Consider the following 21,683-nt stretch of genomic DNA (forward strand, 5'->3'; position numbering starts at 1 on the left):
TCAATATCTGTACGAGATGTGAGATCGGTTTCATCTGGACTACAGTCTGCTCTTTCTTCATCACAAAAAGGACCTTTCACTATATCTGCGCCAATTGGTGCAGCTTGATCAGTACATTTGATATTTTGTCCATGATGGACTGATGCAATATCCATGGCTGATAGCATTGATGACACAGCTCCGCTATTTTGCTTATTATCTTGACTGCACTGTAGTGTTAAAATTGGATATGTCCCATCAACTATTCTTTCCATGATAGCAGCAACATCCGTACCAGTTGACCGAACTTGATCAAGTGCACTACATTCTACTCTTTCTTCATTATAATGAATTTGCGCTGAATTTCCATCACCTGCTGCATGTTCATTAGTAGTTTCTTCATCACAAGAACCTTTCACTAAACTCCAATAATTGCTGCAGCTTCATCAGTACCTTTATTATTTTGTCCTCCGTGGACTGATTCATTATCCATGACTGATGGAATTAACGATGCAGCTGTAGTATTTCGAAAAATATCTTCATTGCACTGTGGTGTAAAAACATCATATGTTCTTTAAGTATTATAACCTCGTTCCATCATTTACTACATAATTTATGCTTTACAGTTGCTATGTGATTTGCCGGGTAATTGATTTGAGTCCGGTGAAATTTCGAAATGAATTGAGACACTTAATCTCGAAGATGAATAGTTAAGTTGAAAAGGTTAATACCAGAAATTGAAAAGGACCGGTCAAACCAAGAATTACCAGAACATTCAAGTACTCTTATAAGACAAACAGTTGGCCATTTTATTAGGCCACGTCGTCTCAATTCAAAAACTGCCACTGATTTACTGTAGTGCTGCACAAGTAATTTCTCACTCTCTAGATAAGAAATAGATTCCCTTATCTTTACAGCTCATATTTCCATATATTCCACGAGAATTTGTTCTCTGCCTAGCTATAGGCACCTCCTAATTATAGACTAATAGTATAAGGAGAATTGAAGTCTCAAATTCTCTGTCCATCATTATTTAAAGAACATAAATTTCTTTTCATTTTCATCCTTGAAGTTCAATGACCAGTTAGAAACAGATTGAAGTTCAATTTGAAGAACCAAACCAACAGAAATGGTGTGTTCCACTAAAAGAAGATGTTTTTGTAACTTTCATGAACAAGGCGAATTTGACAACTCACAAGGCCTTGTGTAAAGGTGCGTTGTTTAGTCCACTACTGTTCGGAAATTTCTTTGATCCTTCAGATGCATTTCCAGTGTGTGAATTTGACTCAGATGTGTTGTTGTCCAATGCCCGCAGGTCCAACCAGTGCACATTTGACTGGTCTCAAACAGAGACAGATTATCTATTGAGAGCAGAAATACGAGATACGAGGCTTTCGGAGACCAATTTACGATGCAAGGGCATTGCGGAGTAAGAAATTACATGGTTTGAGGTAAGTATCATTTCTAACCTTGGTTCGGAAGGTATGAATCCCCTAAATGTTGTGTTATATCAATTATAGGAGATGACGCATATGCTAGGTGACGAGCGTGTGAGCGTGCACCATAAAAATTGTGACTTAAATAAATTCTGTGAAGTTGAGAAATTAAAGAACCATGTTATTACCCGTGTATCCTCCACGTGTTAGAGAAATATAGCCGAGGCTCTTAGTAAAGATCATGTTTAGGCTACGTGATGATATTTTGGGACCCATGGGGTCATGTCGCTGTTGAATTAATTGTTCGAAAATATACATTTCACACTCAGTAATATTTGTTGTGAGGATATTTATGGGATTCAGTTGCGCGACGCAGCAAGCCACAATGGCTTTATACTTTACTATTTTATGGATTGGGGCTGCACGCCTGCAGCAGGCCTTATAGCCTTTATTAATATATGGATCGGGGTTGCCCGCCTGCAGCAGGACTTTAGCGGAAAACGGACTTAATGGACAAATAAGGGATAGGCAAAAATCTGTTCTTGAACAATATAGGCTTTATTATTATTATGAGATCGTACTGCATGCCGTAGTAGGCCATATTAGTTTTATATCATGCTTGGGCTGAAGGAGCCCCTCCGGAGTCTGTACATACTCCCAGTGAGCGTAGATGATTATATATATTCGGGATAGATTTTCTTAGGGCATGGGCTTGCCTTACTTATTTATATTGTGATGAATTTACCTGGACATGGATCTTGTTCGTATCATTTACATTTGGGGATACATTTCCCAGGGCTCGATTGGCCTTATACGATACTGAGAGACTGACTATTAGTCGATGTGTGTGTGTGTATGTGTATATATATATATATATATATATATATATATATATATATATATATATATATATATATATATATATATATGGGATGTAATATCCCTGGGCCGGGTTGGCCATAAAAAGTACCGAGTGACCGAATGATTTGTGACCAGTATTACATGAGATCTTTCCACTAAGATGTCATATTCCTCATATCATGCAGTATTGATCTATTTCACTTGTACTGAGTTTAACTGTTAAGCTGGAAAGCATGCATATATTTCTGTACCATTATTTATATTGGACTGTACCTGCGGAGCTCATCATTACTTTCAGCCCAGAGGTTAGTCTTATTACTTATTGAGTTGGTTGTATCCATACTACATTCTGTACCTCATGTGTATATCCAGGTACTTTCGGACACGGAGACTATTAGATTTCAGAGTACTATCAATTAGAAACTATGAAGGTAGCTGCTTGGCATCCGCTGACCTTGTCTCTCTTTCTTTCAGTTATTGTATTGTTCTATACTTTCAGATAGTGATTTTTATCAGTCAGACATTGTATTCATATTAGATGCCCGTGTACTCAGTGACACCGGATTTTAGGGGTGTTATATTTATAATTGTGAGATTTCTTCCGCTGAATTTAATTATTATATTTTTAAATTTTAAAAGATATGGTGATTTATTGAGATTGTCGGCTTGCCTAGTATTAAGAAAGGCGCCATCACGACAGGTGAGATTTTGGGTCGTGACAAGTTGGTATCAGAGCTCTAGGTTACATAGGTCTCACGAGTCATGAGCAGGTTTAGTAGAGTCTTGCGGATCGGTACAGAGATGTCTGTACTTATCTTCGAGAGGTTGCCGACCCCTTAAGAAAATTTCACTTCCTTGTATTCTATCGTGCGAAATTGATTCAGCTTGAAACATAACTCTTTGAATCTCTTCCACGCATTCGTGTACGCATGTGAGCGCTCGGTATCAGTTGTGCACCACCGACTTGTGATTCCATGAACGAGGTTCGTGATATGTATTCTGTGTTTTGGTGATGGGCCAGCCTGGAGGACTTGAGTCCAGGGTTAGATCGCAACTTAAGCTCGGTAACTTCAGTTGTGTGAACTTGTACATTTGGACTCATATGTCTAGAAGTGTCCCTATGAATGAAATTTATGGCTCGATGAGCGGTTGAATAGATATATAATAAGTATGATGTGATTGCGGGATGTGTTCAGATGGGTTGAATGTGACGAATAAAGTTTACTTGTCACTCAAGAGTTTGCTATTGGGTACTTGATTTATGTCTTGATTTGGCGTATAGTCTCGAGTTGTGAGTGTATTGAAGCATCTTTCACGTTGTTAAATTGTGGGATAAATTAAATTCTCATGTCTTATTAACGAGTTTGGACTCAGGATGATTAAGTGATTGCGTAGTAATTGTGGCTGCAAAAAAGGTATAGCAAGATGCCAATTTGAGGCTATGCAGGTGGGTTGTCTCCTGCGAAGTAATCTACATAGGTGTGTTCCTTATAATGTTGAGTGGAGAGCTTCTTTTCTAACAGCGGGGTGTATGTGTTGAGATTTAAATTTGAATCTGGTCGAGAAAGTTGACTTGAGTGTCAAGAGAATGAATGCGATCTTAGTGGATGATTGAGGTATCTTATGGTTGGTGTTGCATAAGCCTGAGAAAATTTTTCGTTGAACTGACTGCGGTATTATAGCAGTGATAGAGTATGGATATTGTGAGTTATGGAATGTTTTATTCTATGGCTTTGAGCCATGTGGGGGAGTGTGCTATCACCGATTTGATTGCACAGTTATGTGTTGTATTGGTTTTGGTCTGAGGCATGCTTGTGGATTAGTTATGACTTGCAGAGGTTGAGATCGAGGATGTGTCTAGTAAGGAAATTCCCGGATACGGATGTAATGACCTGGTCGGTCGTTTTGAGTATTATAACCTCGTTCCCCAATTTACTGCTCAATTTATGCCTTACAATTGATTTATGACTTATCGGGTTAGTTGGTTCGGGTCCAGAAGGATTTCGGAGTGAAATGAGACACTTAGTTTCATAATTGAAAACTTAAGTTGGAAAAGTTGACCGGATATTGACTTATGTGTAAACGACCTCGGAATTTAATTCTGATGATTTCAATAGCTCTGTATGGTGATTTTGGACTTAGGACCGTGTCCGAAAAATTATTTGGAGGTCCGTAGTAGAATTAGACTTCAAATGCCGAAAGTTAAATTTTTGGGAAGTTTGACCGAGGGGTTGACTTTTTAATATCGAGGTCGGAATCCAATTCTAGAAATTGGAATAGATTTGTTATGTCATTTATGACTTGTGTGCAAAATTTGAAGTCATTACAGATTTATTTGATGTGTTTCAGCACAAAATATAGAATTTGAAAGTTTAAAGTTCATTAGGCTTGAATTGAGGTGCGACTCGTGGCTTTAGCATTGTTTGATGTGATTCGAGGCTTCGACTAAGTTCGTATGATGTTTTAGGACTTGTTGGTATATTTGGTTGAGGTCCCGAGGGGCTCGGGTGAGTTTTGGGGTGGTTTCGGACCATTCCTAGGCCATTTTTAATAGCTAGTTTCTGCCTACAGAGGTGTGCAACGCGATAGCGAACATTTGATCACGTTTGCGATGAGCAAACAACAGTTTGGGGCCTTGTGAATCGCGATCGCAGAAGCTCTTTCGCGATCGCGTAGAATAAATCTCTGCTGCACTGATCCGACTTGGGAAGCTTATATCTCGCAATCTATAAGGAATTCGGAGATGATCCAAAATTGAATGTTTTAGCCCTTGACGTCTAGTTTTCAGAAAGTTAAACCATTTGTGATTTGAAGTTGTGTACCAAAAGTTATTGTGGATACACTATAGGCTGTCTGGAAAGAGTTTGGAAATATCTGTTGCATAGGGCTGACTTTGGAAGCTTATATCTAGAAATCTATATGTAATTGGGAGATGAGAAACAAATAAAAATTATAGACCTTGGTCTCTAGTTTTCATAAAGTTAAACCATTTGTAATTTGGAGTTTTGTACAAAACGTTATGATCATTATACTAGAGACTGTCTGGAAGAGTTGGGGGAGTTTGTTCTTCGCGATCGCGATTGGTTTTTCGCAATCGCGAAGAGCAATTTTGGGGCTGAAAACTTTTGTGCTTCGCTGTTGCGAAGAGTAAATGTCAGGACAGAAGATATATTTTGAGGTTTCGGCCATTTTAACACATTAGGGGCTATGGAGCTCGGATTGAAGCGATTTTTACCATATGGATTGGGGTATGTGTTCTATATCCGAAAGTGATTATACTTCATGATTCTATGGTTATATTCATCATTTATTTCGGATTTAAATAGAAGAAAATCAATATTTTTGCAAATTCTTTCAAAAACAAAAATTTAAGATTTGGAGGTCGAGTTGTTATCGAAATTTAATAAAATTGGTATGGTTGAACTCGTATCGGAATGGGTGTTCGGATTTTTAACTTTTGTCGGGTTCTAAGACGTGGGCCCCACATGCGATTTTTGAGCTAAATTTCGGATTTTTATGGAAAATTAGTTTTTTCTTATGGAATTAATTGCAATAAATTTTATTAACTGAATCGAATTAATTATGGCTAGATTCGAGGCATTTGGAGGCCAATTCACAAGGCAAAGGAATAGCGGAGTAAATAATTACATGGTTTGAGGTAAGTAACACTTCTAAACTTGGTTCTGAGGGTATGAATCCCCGAATTTGGTATGATATGAATTGTTTGGAGGTGACACACACGATAGGTGACGAACATGTAGACGTGCACCACAGAAATTGTGTCTTGAATAAATCTTGTGAAGTAGTAAAATTAAATAATCATGTTATTATCTGAACATGTGGCACGTGTTAGAGGAATTAAGCTGAGGCTAGTAATAAAGATCATGTTTAGGCTATGTGCCGATATTTTAGGACCCATGGGGTCGTGATGCTGTTGAATTAATTGTTCTAAAATATATATTTCACACTCAGTAATAATTGTCCATTGTGAGGATATTTATGGGATTGAGCTACGCAACGCAGCAGGTCATTTGGCTTTATATATGTTATTATTAAAAGGATTGGGGTTGCCCGCCTGCAGTAGGCTAGAATGGCTTTATACATTATTATTGTTCTGGATCGGGGCTTCCCGCCAGCAGCAGGACTTATTGGCTTTACTATTTTATGGATCGGGGTTGCCCGCCTGCAGCAGGCCTTATTGGCTTTATTATTAAATGGATCGGGGCTGCCCGCCTGCAGAATACCTCATTGGATTTATTATTATATGGATCCGGACTGCCTGCCTGCAGTAGACCATATTGGCTTTATATCATGCTTGGGCTGAAGGAGCCCCTCCGAGAGTCTGCACACACCCCCAGTGAGCGCGATCGACTTATAGCGCTTAGGCTGAAAGAGCCCCTCCGGAGTTTGTACACCCCCAGTGAGGGTAGATGATTATATATATTCGGGATGGATTTCCCAAGGCATGGACTTGCCTTACTTACTGCTTATATATATGTTTGGGATGGATTTTTCCAAGGGCATGGACTTTCCTTACTTATTATATTGTAATGAATTTACCTGGACATGGATCTTGTCCGTATCATTTACATTTGGGGATAAATTACCCCAGGACTGGATTGGCCTTATACGGTACTGAATGACTGACTGTCGGTCGATGTGTATATATATATGGGTTGGAACACCCCGGAGCTGGACTGGCCATAAACTGTACCAAGTGACCGAATAATTGGTGACAAGTATCTATAGGAGGTCTTGCTAATGAGATGTCATATTCCTTATATCATGCAGTATTGATCTATTTCACTTGTACTGAGTTTATGTGTTGAACTTGAAAGCATGGCTATATTTCTGTACCATTATTTTTACTGGACTGTACCTGCGGAGCTCATCATTTCTTTCAGCCCAGACATTAGTCTTCTTACTTATTGAGTTAGTTGTACTCATACTACACTCTGCACCTCGTGTGCAGATCCAGGTGCATTCGGATACGGAGATAGTTAGATTTCAGAGTACTATCAATTGGAGACTATCAAGGTAGCTGCGTGGCGTTCGCTGACCTTGTCTCTCTTTCCTTCAGTTATTGTATTGTTCTATAATTTCAGGCAGTGCTTTTTATCAGTCAAACATTATATTCACATTAGATTCTCATGTACTCAGTTACACTAGGTTTTGGGAGTAATATATTTGAATTTTTGAGATTTCTTCTGCTGAATTTAATTATTTTGTTTTCAAATTTATAAGAAATGGCGGTTTATTGGAATTTTTGGCTTGCCTAGTATTGAGATAGGCGCCATCACGACAGGTGAGATTTTGGGTCGTGACAAGTTGGTATCAGAGCTTTAGATGACATAGGTCTCATGAGTCATGAGCAGGTTTAGTAGAGTCTAGCGGATCGGTACAGAGACGTCTGTACTTATCTTCAAAAGGCTGCCGAACCCTTAGGAAAATTTCACTTTCTTGTATTCTATCATGTGGAATTGATTCAGTTTGAAACATAACTCTTTGAATTCCTTCCACGCATTCCGTATGCACATATGAGCGCTCGGTATCAGCTGTGGATCGCCAGTTTGTGATTCCATGAATGATGTTCAAGAAATATACTCTGTGCTTTGGTGATGGGCCAGTCCGGAGGACTTGAAGCTAGGTTTAGACCGCAGCTTAGGCTCGGTAGCTTCAGTTGTAACGTGTACATTTGGGCTCATATGTCCGATAATGTCCCTACGAGTGGAATTTGTGGCTCGATGAATGGTAGAATGGCTTTGTGATGAGTATGATGTAACTGTGGGATATGTTGAGACGATTTGAATGTGACGAGAAGTGTTTCCTTCAAATGTAAAGGAAGGCCATTGGGTGCTTTATTTTTGTTTTGATGTGACGTACAATCTCGAGTGTGAATGTTTTGAAAGATATTTCATGTTGTTAAATTTTGGGGAAAATTAAATTCTCGTGTCTTGTTAATGAGTTTGGACTCAGAAAGATTAAGTGATTTCATAGTAATTGTGGTTGCGAAAGGGTATAACAAGATGCCAATTTGAGACGAAGCAGGTGGATTATCTCTTGCGGAGTAATCTATGTAGGTGTGTTCCTTATGATGTGAATAGAGAATTTCTTTTTTTCCAACAGGGCGTATGTGTTGAGACTTGAATTTGAATCTGGTTGAGAAAGTTGACTTGAGTATTAAGAGAATAAATGCGAGATTAGCGGATGATTGGGGTATTTTATGGTTGGTGTATCTTGAGCTTGAGAAGAATTTTCGTTGAACTGACTGCGGTATTAAGGCAGTAATAAAGCATGGGTATTGTGAGTTATCAAATATTTTAATCTATAGCTTTGAGCCAAGTGGGGGAGCCTGCTATTGACAATTCAATTCATGGTTATGTGTCAAATTTTTTGTTTGGTCTGAAGTATACTTAGGAATCAGAGATGACTTGCAGAGGTGGAGTTCGAGAATGACTCGAGTGAGGAAATTTCTAGATACGAGTTATATTGCGCTTTATGAGTATATGAAAATCGCGGGATGTGTGAGTTTTTATTAGTGAATGATATAGTGCGCACGGAGTATGAATTTGATAGGTGGTATTAAAGTAGGGTTACTTCTTTGAGTGTTGTTGTGCTGATGGGGGCACGTGTCTTTTGGCCCATTTGGGCGGTGTAATGTGGATTTGAGCAAAGGGGGTGACTCTTGAGAAAGTTCTAATGGATTCGAGATTAATATGTAAGAATTGAGAATTTTTGGCAGATTTGTTTATGGCTAAAATCTGAGATTTAAGTTGGATGGTGTCGAGACTTGTGGCATTTTTGTATATCATTATGGATTTTATATTTCGGTATGAGGAAGGTGAATGAAACGGCCTTAGACTAAAATAAGGTATTTTCAGAGTGGGTGTTTCGGTTGTGGTATTTATAGGGATAATTGTGATGTGGTGAGACTCTACAGATGTTTGGTGGCAATATTCTTGGATTTTGGTGACCTACGTGGTTTGGTCGAGTTAGAGGAATTCAGTTCTGATAGTTTAGTTATGTGCAAATGGATTTCAAAGTGTTCTTGATGGTTTCTACCATGGTTTGAGCCGGATATTTCCTATCAGTATGGGGAACGTATTGTGTATTGTGGCTTCCTCCTGGAAAGAAGCAAGAGAAAGGTTTCTAACTAATAGGGTATGTAAATTATTGGTGACTCAAATATGATAATGAGCTTCTTGTGCTTGTCACATGATGGCATGATAGATGTGGTGTGTTGTGCGAGATTTAGATTTATATGTATGAGGTAGTAGCTCATTCTTGAAAGGAAGATCACGAATTCTGGACGGAATGATCAGTGTTATATATTTAGATGAATGTTATAGTTGCTCGGTAATCCCTGATAAGGGTGTGCGATTGAAAGGGGCATTGTGTTTTGATTTACGGAGGTGCATTGGTATTACAATACTCTCCTAGTTAATAGACTATTGATATACGAGTTACTGATATGTGGCACGGAGGAATTATAAGAATATTCCTAGTGGGATGATCGTGCATGAAGGATGTGATAGCCATGCGAGTGCTGGAGTTGTGATAAGTTGCGATGGTTCATGTGTACTTATTTGATTTCTCCTATATGATATGCTTGAATTAAAGGCATGTGACCATGCCAAGCGGATTATGTTACTGACACGTGAGTTGTCCGTGCGGATCCATGTACTGATATTATTGGCACGTGAGTTATCCGTGCGGATCCAGATAATTATATTATTGGCACGTGAGTTATCCGTGTGGGTCCATATATTGATACTATAGCATGTGAGTTGTCCGTGTGAGTGATGTTAATATGAGCTCTAAAAGAGGTGGTTAATGTTATTAAATTTGTGTATCTTGGTTCTACTATATATATAATGAGCTTATATCATTACAGTTGTGGTGGTGCTTGTTGAACTTATAATACGGTTCTCTACTTTGAGACATCTTCCATTTTGGATACAAGGTTGTGTAGTTGTGGATTGAGTTGTATTGGTGTGGCATGTCAATGGGATAGTTGTGTTTAATACTATAAGGTCATTGGACCTAGAATGTGTACTATCAGGTTTGATTACGGTATATTGGGAGGATAATATTGAAAGTCGGCTTCGAAAATGATTTTGGTTCTGGCTGGGGCGGGAGAGCTCCATGACTTGTTGATCTGATAAGATGTTATGAGATTTCGCGTGTTTCTTTCATTATCAGCAGTGTGCGAAAGTTGTAGAATGAGGTTTTGTTTGATATGGGGTTTAATACTATTACCGGGTTACTTTGGAGTAGTTAATGTGATCGAAAATGGTGTAGCAAGCATGGGAGTTGTGTAGTATGTTAAGTGATTATATTTGGGGTTATGGTTATGGCTTAATACAGCTTGTTCAGACTCATACAGCGTGTTGATGTGAGATTCAGGTCTTGAAAAGAAATTCTGAATGTTGGAAATTGAATTCCAAGGTTTATGGGCTAAGGTTGAAGTAATGATTTTTAATTATGTTGTGTTGTCAGGCCTATACAATTTACATGGAATAGGGTGGCGTGGTATCACCCCCCGGGTATGTGCGTGGTAGATGGAATAGTGATGTGGTGGCGTGGAAACAACTTCTGGCATGTTCGAGAATGAACGTATGTTTAAGTGGGGGAGAATGTAACAACCTGACCGGTCGTTTTGAGTATTATAACCTCGTTCCCAAATTTACTGCTCAATTTTTGCCTTATAATTCATTTATGACTTATCGGGTTAGTTGGTTCGGGTTCGGAAGGAGTTCGGAGTGAAATGAGACACTTAGTCTCATAATTAAAAACTTAAGTTGGAAAAGTTGACCGGATATTGACTTATGTGTAAAGGATCTCGGAGTTTAATTCTGATAATTCCAATAGTTCCGTATGGTAGTTTTGGACTTAGGAGCGTATCCGGAAAATTATTTGGAGGTCCGTAATGGAATTAGACTTCAAATGCCGAAAGTTGAATTTTTGGAAAGTTTGACCGGGGGTTGACTTTTTGATATCAAGGTCGGAATTCAATTCTAGAAATTGGAAAAGATTCATTATGTCATTTATGACTTGTGTGCAAAATTTGAAGTCATTACGGATTGATTTGATGTATTTTGGCACAAGATATAGAATTTGAAAGTTCAAAGTTCATTAAGCTTGAATTGAGGTGCGATTCGTGGTTTAGCATTGTTTGATGTGATTCGAGGCTTCGTCTAAGTTCGTATGATGTTTTAGGACTTGTTGGTATATTTGGTTGAGGTCCCGAGGGGCTCGGGTGAGTTTCGGGGTGGTTTCAGACCATTTCTAGGCCATTTTTAATTGCTGGTTTCTGCCTACAGAGGTGTGCATCGCGATCACAAAAATTTGGTCGCATTCGCGAAGAGCAAACAACAGTTTGGGGCCTTGTGAATCGCGATCACGGAAGCTCTTTCACGATCGCGTAGAACAAATCTCTGCTGCACTGACCCGACTTTGAAAGCTTATATCTCACAATCTATAAGGAATTTGGAGATTATCCAAAATTGAAAGTTTTAGCCCCTGATGTCTATTTTTCAGAAAGGTAAACCATTTGTGATTTGCAGTTGTGTACCAAAAGTTATTGTGGATACACTCTAGGCTGTCTGGAAAGAGTTTGGAAATCTCTATTGCATAGGGCTGACTTTGGAAGCTTATATCTAAATATCTATAAGTAATTGGGAGATGAGAAACAAATAAAAGTTATAGACCTTGGTCTCTAGTTTCAGAAAGTTAAACCATTTGTAATTTGGAGTTTTGTACAAAACATTATGACCATTATACTAGAGACTGTCTGGAAGAGTTGGGGGAGTTTGTTCTTCGCGATCACGATTGGTTTTCCGCGATCGCGAAGAGCAATTTTGGGGCTGAAAATTTTTGTGCTTCATGATCGCGAAGCATTTTCCGCGATCGCGAAGAGTAAATGCCTGGACAGAAGAGATATTTTGACGTTTCGGCCATTTTAACACATTTGGAGCTATGGAGCTCGGATTGAAGCGATATTTGAGGAAATTTTTACCATATGGATCGGGGTAAGTGTTCTATATCCGAAAGTGATTATACTTCATGATTCTATGGTTATATCCATCATTTATTTCGGATTTAAATGGAAGAAAATCAACATTTTTGCAAAATCTTTCAAAAACGAAAATTTATGATTTGGAGTTCGAGTTTTTATCGGAATTTAATAAAATTGGTATGGTTGAACTCGTATCGGAATGGGTGTTTGGATTTTGTAACTTTTGTTGGGTTCCGAGACGTGGGCTCCACGAGCGAGTTTTGAGCTAAATTTTAGATTTTTATGAAAAATAAGTATATTCTTATGCAATTAATTTCAATAAATTTTATTAACTGAATCGAATTAATTGTGGCTAGATTCGAGTCGTTTGGAGGCCAATTCACAAGGCAAAGAAATAGCGGAGTAAATAATTACATGGTTTGAGGTAAGTAACACTTCTAAACTTGGTTCTGAGGGTATGAATCCCCAAATTTGGTATGATATGAATTGTTTGGAGGTGACACATACGATAGGTGACGAACATGTAGACGGGAACCATAGAAAGTGTGTCTTGAATAAATCCTGTGAAGTAGTAAAATTAAAGAATCATGTTATTAGCTGAACATGTGGCACGTGTTAGAGGAATTAAGATGAGGCTAGTAATAAAGATCATGTTTAGGCTATGTGCCGATATTTTAGGACCCATGGGGTCGTGATGTTGTTGAATTAATTGTTCTAAAATATACATTTCACATTCAGTAATAATTGTCCATTATGAGGATATTTATGGGATTGAGCTGCGCAACGCAGCAGGCCATTTGGCTTTATATATATGTTATTATTAAATGGATCGGGGTTGCCCGCCTGCAGCAGGCCAGAATGGCTTTATATATTATTATTGTTCTGGATCGGGGCTTCCCGCCTGCAGTAGGCCTTATTGGCTTTACTATTTTATGGATCGGGGTTGCCCGCCTGCAGCAGGCCTTATTGGCTTTATTATTAAATGGATCGGGGCCGCCCGACTGCAGAATGCCTCATTGGCTTTATTATTATATGGATTGGGACTGCCCGTCTGCAGTAGGCCATGTTGGCTTTATATCACGCTTGGGCTGAAGAAGCTCCTCCGAGAGTCTGTACACACCCCCAGTGAGCGCGGTCGACTTATAGCGCTTGGGCTGAAGGAGCCCCTCCGGAGTGTGTACACCCCCAGTGAGCATAGATGATTATATATATTCGGGATGGCTTTCCGAGGGCATGGACTTGCCTTACTTACTGCTTATATATATGTTTGGGATGGATGTTTCCAAGGTCATGGATGTTTCCAAGGGCATGGACTTGCCGTACTTATTATATTGTAATGAATTTACCTGGACATGGATCTTGTCTGTATCATTTGCATTTGGGGATAAATTACCCTAGGGCTGGATTGGCCTTATACGGTACTGAATGACTGACTGTCAATCGATGTGTATATATATACGGGTTGGAACACCCCGAGGCTGGACTGGCCATAAACTGTACCAGGTGACCGAATAATTGGTGACAAGTATCTACAGGAGGTCTTGCGACTGAGATGTCATATTCCTTATATCATGCAATATTGATCTATTTCACTTGTACTAAGTTTATGTGTTGAACTTGAAAGCATGCCTATATTTCTGTACCATTATTTTTACTGGATTGTACCTGCGGAGCTCATCATTTCTTTCAGCCCAGACGTTAGTCTTCTTACTTATTGAGTTAGTTGTACTCATACTACACTCTGCACCTCATGTGCAGATCCAGGTGCTTTTGGATACAGAGATAGTTAGATTTCAGAGTACTATCAGTTGGAGACTATCAATGTAGCTGTGTGGCGTCCGCTGACCTTGTCTCTCTTTCCTTCAGTTATTGTACTGTTCTATAATTTTAGGCAGTGATTTTTATCAGTCAAACATTGTATTCACATTAGATGCTCATGTACTCAGTGACACTGGGTTTTGGGAGTGATATATTTGAATTTTTTAGATTTCTTCCGCTGAATTTTATTATTTTGTTTTCAAATTTAAAAGAAAAGGCAGTTTATTGGGATTTTTTGCTTGCCTAGTATTGAGATAGGCGCCATCACAACAGGTGATATTTTGGGTCGTGACAACGGGTTATATTGCACTTTATGAGTATATAAAAATCATGGAATGATTAAGTTGTTACTTGAATGATGTGGTGCGCACGAAGTATGAATTTCATTGGTAGTGTTATGGCATGGTTACATCTTTGGGTGTTGTTGTGCTAATGGGACACATGTCTTTTGGCCCGTTTGGCGGTACAATTTGGATTTGAGCATAGTGGGTGACTCTAGAGAGGGTTCTAATGGATTCAAAATGTATATGTGGAAATTGAAAATTTTTCAGATTCGTATATCGTTAGAATCAGTTATTTACATTGGATGGTGTCGGGACTTGCGGTAATTATGTATGACTATGGATTCTAAATGTCAATATAAGAAAGGAAAGAAAAACAATTTAAAATTCACATAAGGTCTTTCAGAGTGGGTGTCTCGGTTATGGTACTTTATGGTGTAGTTGTATGTTAGGATGTCTTGTAGTGAGCTTTGGTTAAGGATCATGAAGTTCCGACAAGAAGAAGTGTCAACTTGAGGGTAATTCAGAAGAAACTCAGAGAAAATAGGACGAATGGGTAGTAGGCTGGACCAGTTTGGAAATGGTATGATCATATCTTTGGGTACCTATGATGTGGTGAGGCTTTACAGATGTTTTGGTGGCAATATTCTTGGATTTGGTGACCTGCATGGCTTGGTCGAGTTAGAGGAATTCAGTCTGATATCTTGGTTGTGTGAAAATGGATTTCAAAGTGTCCTTGGTGGTTTCTACCATGGTTTGAGTCAGATATGTCCTACCGGCGTGAGGAACATGTTGTATATTGTGATTTTCTCTTGTATGGGAGCAAGAGGAAGGTTTCTAACTAACCGAGTATGTAAATTGCTGGTGATTCAAAGTTGATAATGAGATTCTTGTGCTTGTCACATGATGACATGATAGATATGGTTTGGTGTGTTGTGCGAGATTAGGATTTACATGTACAAGGTTGCAGTTCATTCTTGAAGGGAAGGTCACAAATTATGGACAGAATGTTCAATGTTATTTATTTAGATGAATGTTAGAACTTTTCGGTAATCCCTGAGAAGGGTATGCATTTCACAAGGCGCATTGTGTTTTGACTTACGGATGTTTATTGATATTGCAGTACTCACATGGTTGATAAACTGCTAATATTCAAAATATTGGTATGTGGCGTGGAAGAATTATGGAAGTATTCCTCGTGGGATGATCGTGCATGAAAGATGTGTTGGTCATTCGAATGCTAGAATTGGGATCAGTTATGATGATTCATATGTCCTATGGATTTGGAGACTGGGAGTTCTCAGAAGCATATTGTTTCAGGGTTGTGACCTATTTGAGGTGAGTATTTTATTTAGACTCAATGGAGGCACTAGTTGCGTTAATTATTTGTGATAGCTACGCGCTATGAATGTGCATATATGTGAGGTTTGAGCCCATGTCCGGGCATCAGGGCAAGTATTCATACTCAGAAGAATGCTTAGGCTATGATATGCCTAGAGTTGACTGTTCAGCATAAAGTTATAACGCTTCTCGTATTCGTACATTTGTGGAGAACTACTTGAGATTATAAAGAGGCTAATTCCCTGAGAAAACTTGGTAGTTACTATTTTTGTGTTAACTTGCCGATTTGAGTTTTGATAGCAGACTTTGCACATGGCTACACTATGGCGTATTATTTATACCAGTCCAGGAGCATGAGAATCTTATTTCATTATCATATACATGTATACTTGTTTAATTGCTCCTGTATGATATGCTGGGACTGGAGGCATGTGACCATGCCAGGCGATTTATATTATTGACACGTGAGTTGCCCGTGTCGCACGTGAGTTGTCCATGCAGTGTGTGGGAATTTTATTTATTTGATAATTTATCTCATTTCATTGATTTCCTTCCTCTACGATAAAAATTACTTGAGTACCGTATTTGAGGAATTATGTACACGCGCCTACAGTTATCCTCTTCATAAAATTTGAGGAGTTGGTTGTAAAAATTAGGTTGTGGCGGTGCTAGCTAAACTTGCAAAACGGTTCTCTTCTTTGAGATATTTTTTATTTTTGGGTGCACAGATTTCACAGTTTTTGGCTTGAGATATATTGGTGTGGTGTGTATGTTGAATAGTTGTGTTTGATAATATAAGGTCATCGGACCTAAAATGTATACTATCGGTTTTGATAATGGTATATGTAGGAGGATGATATCGAAAGTCGACTTAGAAAGTGATTATGGTTCTGGTTGGGACGAGAGAGCTCCATGACTAGTTAATATGATAAGTGGTTATGAGATTCCGCATGTTTCTTTCATTATCAGTAGTGTACGGAAGTTTTGGGAACGATGTTTTGTTTGATATAAGGTTTAATACTAGTACTAGGTTGGTTTTGAGTAGTTATTGTGATCAAAAATGGTGCTGCGAGTATGCGAGTTGTGTAGTATGTTATGTGATTATATGTGGGGTTATGGTCATGGCTTGATACAGCTTGTTCAAACTTATAAAGTATGTAGATGTGAGACTCGGGTCTTGTAAGAAATTGTGGATGTTGGAAATTGGGTTTTAAGTTTTACGGACTAAGGTTAAAGTAATGATCTTCAATTATGTTGTGTTGTCAGGCCTATATGGAATAGGGTGGCGTGGTATCACCCCCAGATATGTGCGTGGTTTAATGGAATAGTGATGTGATGGCTTGGAAACAACTCTTGGCACGTTCGAGGACGAACGTATGTTTAAGTGGGGGAGAATGTAATAACCCGGCCGGTCGTTTTGAATATTACAATCCCATTACCCTATTTACTGCTTAATTTGTGCTTTACAGTTGTTATGTAACTTGTCGGGATAATTGGTTCGGGTCCGGTGAAGTTTCGGAATGAAAAGGTTAATACCAGAAATTGAAAAGGACCAGCCAAACCAAGAATTACCAGAACATTCAAGTACTCTTATAAGACAAACAGTTTTACTATTTTATTAGGCCACGTCGTCTCAATTCAACGACTGCCGCTGATTTACTGTATTGTTGCACAAGTAATTTCTCACTCTGTAGATAACAAATATATTCCCTTATCTTTACAGCTCATATTTCCATATATTCCACGAGAATTTGTTCTCACCTTCTAATTATAGACTAATAGTATAAGGAGAATTGAAGTCTCAAATTCTTTGTCCAGCATTATTAAGAGAACACAAATTGCTTTTCATTTTCATCCTTGAAGTTCAATGACCAGTTACAAACAAATTGAAGTTTAATTTGAAGAACCAAACCAACAGAAATGGTCTGTTTCACTAAAAGAAGATGTTTTTGTAACTTTCATGAACAAGGCGAATTCGACAACTCACAAGGCCTTGTGTGAAGGTTCGCTGTTTAGTCCACTACTGTTCGGAAAATTTTTTGATCCTTCAGATGCATTTCCACTGTGGGAATTTGACTCAGATGTGTTGTTGTCCAATGGCCGCAACTCCAATCAGTGCACAGTTGACTAGTCTCAAACAGAGACAGATTATCTATTGAGAGCAGAAATATCAGATACCAGGCTTTCAGAGACTAATTCACGACGCAAGGGCATTGCGGAGTAAGAAATTATACGGTTTGAGGTAAGTAACATTTCTAACCTTGGTTCGGAAGGTATGAATCCCTAAATATTGTGTTATATCAATTGTTGGAGATGACGCACATGCTAGGTGACGAGCGTGTGGCCGTGCACCATACAAATTGTGACTTAAATAAATTCAGTGGAGTTGAGAAATTAAAGAACCATGTTATTAACCGTGTATCCTCCACATGTTAGAGAAATTTAGCCGAGACTCTTATTAAAGATCATGTTTAGGCTACATGCTAATATTTTAGGACCCATGGGGTCGTGTCGCTATTGAATTAATTGTTCGAAAATATACATTTCACACTCAGTAATATTTGTCCATTGTGAGGAAATTTATGGGATTGAGCTGCGCGATGCAACATGCCATAATGACTTTATACATTATTATTTTATGGATCGGGGTTGCCCGCCTGCAGTAGGCCTTATAGGCTTTACTATTTTATGGATCGGGGCTGCCCGCCTGCAGCAGGCCTTATAGGCTTTATTATTCTGGATCGGGGTTGGCCGCCTGCAGCAGGCCTTATAGGCGTTATTATTATTTTTATGGGATCGAAATGTATGCCACAAAAGGTCATATTGGCTTTATATCACGCTTGGGCTGAAGGAGCCCATCCGGAGTCTATACACACCCCCAGTGAGCGTAGATGATTATATATATTCGGCATGAATTTTTCCAAGGCATGGACTTGCCTTACTTATTTATATTATGATAAATTTACCTGGACATGGATCTTGTCCGTATTATTTACATTTGGGGATAAATTTCCCAGGGCTCCAGCCCTTATACGGTACCGAGAGACTGACTATTAGTCGATGTGTATATATATATATATATATATATATATATATATATATATATATATATATATATATATATATATATATATATATGGGATGGAATATCCCTGGGCCGGATTGAATATAAACAGTACCGACTGACCGAATGATTTGTGACCAGTATTACATAAGATCTTTCCAGTGAGATGTCATATTCCTTATATCATGCAGTATCGATCTATTTCACTTGTACTGAGTTTAACTGTTGAACTTGAAAGCATGCCTACATTTCTATACCATTATTTATACTGGACTGTACCTGCGGAGCTTATCATTACTTTCAACCCAGAGGTTACTCTTGTTACTTATTGAGTTGGTTGTACTCATTCTACACTATGCACCTCGTGCGCAGATCCAGGTGTTACTCTTCTTGTTACTTATTGAGTTGATTGTACTCATACTACACTCTGCACTTCGTATGCAGATTCAGGTGCTTTCGGACACGGAGATTGTTAGATTTCAGAGTACTATCAGTTAGAGACTATCAAGGTAGCTGCTTGGCGTTCGCTGACCTTGTCTCTCTTTCCTTCAGTTATTGTACTGTTTTATACTTTCATACAGTGATTTTTATCAGTCAGACATTGTATTCATATTAGATGCTCATGTACTCAGTGACACCGGGTTTTGGGAGTGTTATATTTGTATTTGTGAGATTTCTTCCGCTGAATTTAATTATTATATTTTTAAATTTTAAAAGATATGGTGGTTTATTGAGATTGTCGACTTGTCTAGTATTGAGATAGGCGCCATCACGACATGTGAGATTTTGGGTCGTGACAGATGACGCAGCTCCACTATTTTCCTTATTATTTTGACTGCACTGTGGTGTTAAAATTGGATATGTCCCATGAGCTATTTTTTCCATGATAGCAGCAACATTCGTACTAGTTGACCGAACTTGATCAGGTGCACTACATTCTACTCTTTCTTCATTACAAGGACTTTTCACTGAATTTTCATCACCTGCTGCATGTTCATTAGTAGTTTCTTCATCGCAAGAACCTTTCATTAAACTTCTAACAATTGTTACGGCTTCATCAGTACCTTTATTATTTTGTCCTCTATAGACTAATTCAATATCCATGACTGATGGAATTAACGATGCAGCTGCGGTATTTTGCAAAATATCTTCATTGCACTGTGGTGTAAAAATATCATATGTCCCGTTAGCTATTTTTTCAACGATAGCATCAACATCTGTACCAGTTGAAAGAACTGGTTCAGTTTAAAGAACTGGTTCAACTGCAGTACAGTTTGCTCTTTTTTCATCACAAGAAAGACTTTTCAGTAAATCTCCACCAGCTGCTGCACCTTCATTACCACCTTCTTTATCTCGTCCTCCATGAACTGAATCAATATCCATGATTGATGCCATTGAGGATTCAGGTGTGTTGTACTGAAAAATATCTTGACTGCACTATTGCGTAAAAAGTGGATATGTCCCATTAGCTATTTTATCCATGATAGTATCAACATTTGTACCAGCTGTGAGAACTAGTTCAATTGCATTATAGTCTGCTCTTACTTCATCACAAGGACCTTTCACTAGCTGTTGCAACTTCATCAGTAACTTCTTTATTTTGTACTCCATGAACTAAATCAATATCCATGGCTAATGGCATTGAACTAAAATGTGCTCGACCTTCATGAGCAGCTTCTTTATTTGATCCTCCACGGACTAACTCAATATCCATGATTACTGGCATTGAAATAGAAGGTCACGTCTCCTCAAACTCCTTATTGCACTGTTCATCATGTTTTTGTAAATCAACATCTTCCTCTTGTTCATCCTGTTTGTCACCCGACAATTGAGCAGAATCTCTATTATAATAATTCTCTTCACCAACATCACCACCTAAAGAATTTTGATCAACATCTCTATCAGAATATTTCTCTCCATCATTACTTTCACTATTTTCATGTTCATTACTTTTGTCATGTTTTTCCTTTGAAAATCTGGAACAATCTCTTAATTCATTCCTTTCATCTTCATCATTCAACAAGCCATGATGATATTTCTGTTTACTTCCTTCATTAAAATTTCGAATGAATTGTAAAACTATATCAAGCTTCTCTCTAATAACCTGTAACAATGAATAAATAATATTAACATATAATATATTATTATACCAACAAAATCAACACTAAAAAAAGCACCAAACTAGTTAATTACCTTAATAGATTTATCAACATATGTCTTCATCTTTTTTCGAGTAGCTTTAATATTTTTCTTCATCTTTTTCTGAAAATTAACCTGATCTGCACGTATAATATCTTCAATTTTGGCTGATACCCTCTGAAAAGAAAAGAAAAATGAATGTTTTAGTTTCTCTACTAAGAATTTGAGCATCATAACACAGGAACATTCTTATCGAGTGTAAAAATAATTCAAGAAGGCTAGCATATAATTTTGTATTGTAAGTTATTAGAACTGAAAAATATAGTGAAATAAAATATATTATACTTATCCAGTATCATATACTGATGGAGTATATTATGGTTATCCAGTATATTATACTAATCTAGTATAGAGTATATTATATTAATCCAGTATATTATATAGATTGAGTATATTATAGTAATCCATTATATAATACTAATGAAGTATACTGTATGAATATATTAAACTCATAAAGTATATTAAAATGATTGAGTATTATAATCATCCAGTATACTAATCTAGTATAATATATACTAAAAAATATGTTAAACTCAACCGGTATAATATATTGATCGAGTATATTATACTTACACTGATCGAGTATATTATCCTCATCCAGTATATTATACTTATGCAGCATACAAATTATATTAATCGAGTATATTATGATCATTCAGTATACTATACTAATCTAGTATATTATA

General features: G+C 37.9%; 1 long non-coding RNA gene across 3 annotated transcripts; it reads left to right on the plus strand.

The window, feature by feature from the left end:
* Positions 1 to 817: 817 nt before the first annotated feature.
* Positions 818 to 20,366, plus strand: LOC108947470 (uncharacterized). 3 transcript variants are annotated; one of them, XR_011407977.1, is made up of 4 exons: positions 818 to 1,191; positions 1,295 to 1,430; positions 14,053 to 19,724; positions 19,926 to 20,366. It is a non-coding gene; the product is annotated as an uncharacterized lncRNA (long non-coding RNA). The 3 variants fall into 3 exon arrangements; XR_011407976.1 differs by having other exon boundaries at positions 832 to 1,191; positions 14,053 to 20,366; XR_004510422.2 differs by lacking the exons at positions 14,053 to 19,724; positions 19,926 to 20,366 and adding an exon at positions 2,649 to 5,030 and having other exon boundaries at positions 836 to 1,191.
* Positions 20,367 to 21,683: the final 1,317 nt, after the last annotated feature.

This window comes from Nicotiana tomentosiformis, chromosome 5 (genome assembly GCF_000390325.3).
Source record: "Nicotiana tomentosiformis chromosome 5, ASM39032v3, whole genome shotgun sequence".
NCBI lineage: Eukaryota > Viridiplantae > Streptophyta > Magnoliopsida > Solanales > Solanaceae > Nicotiana > Nicotiana tomentosiformis.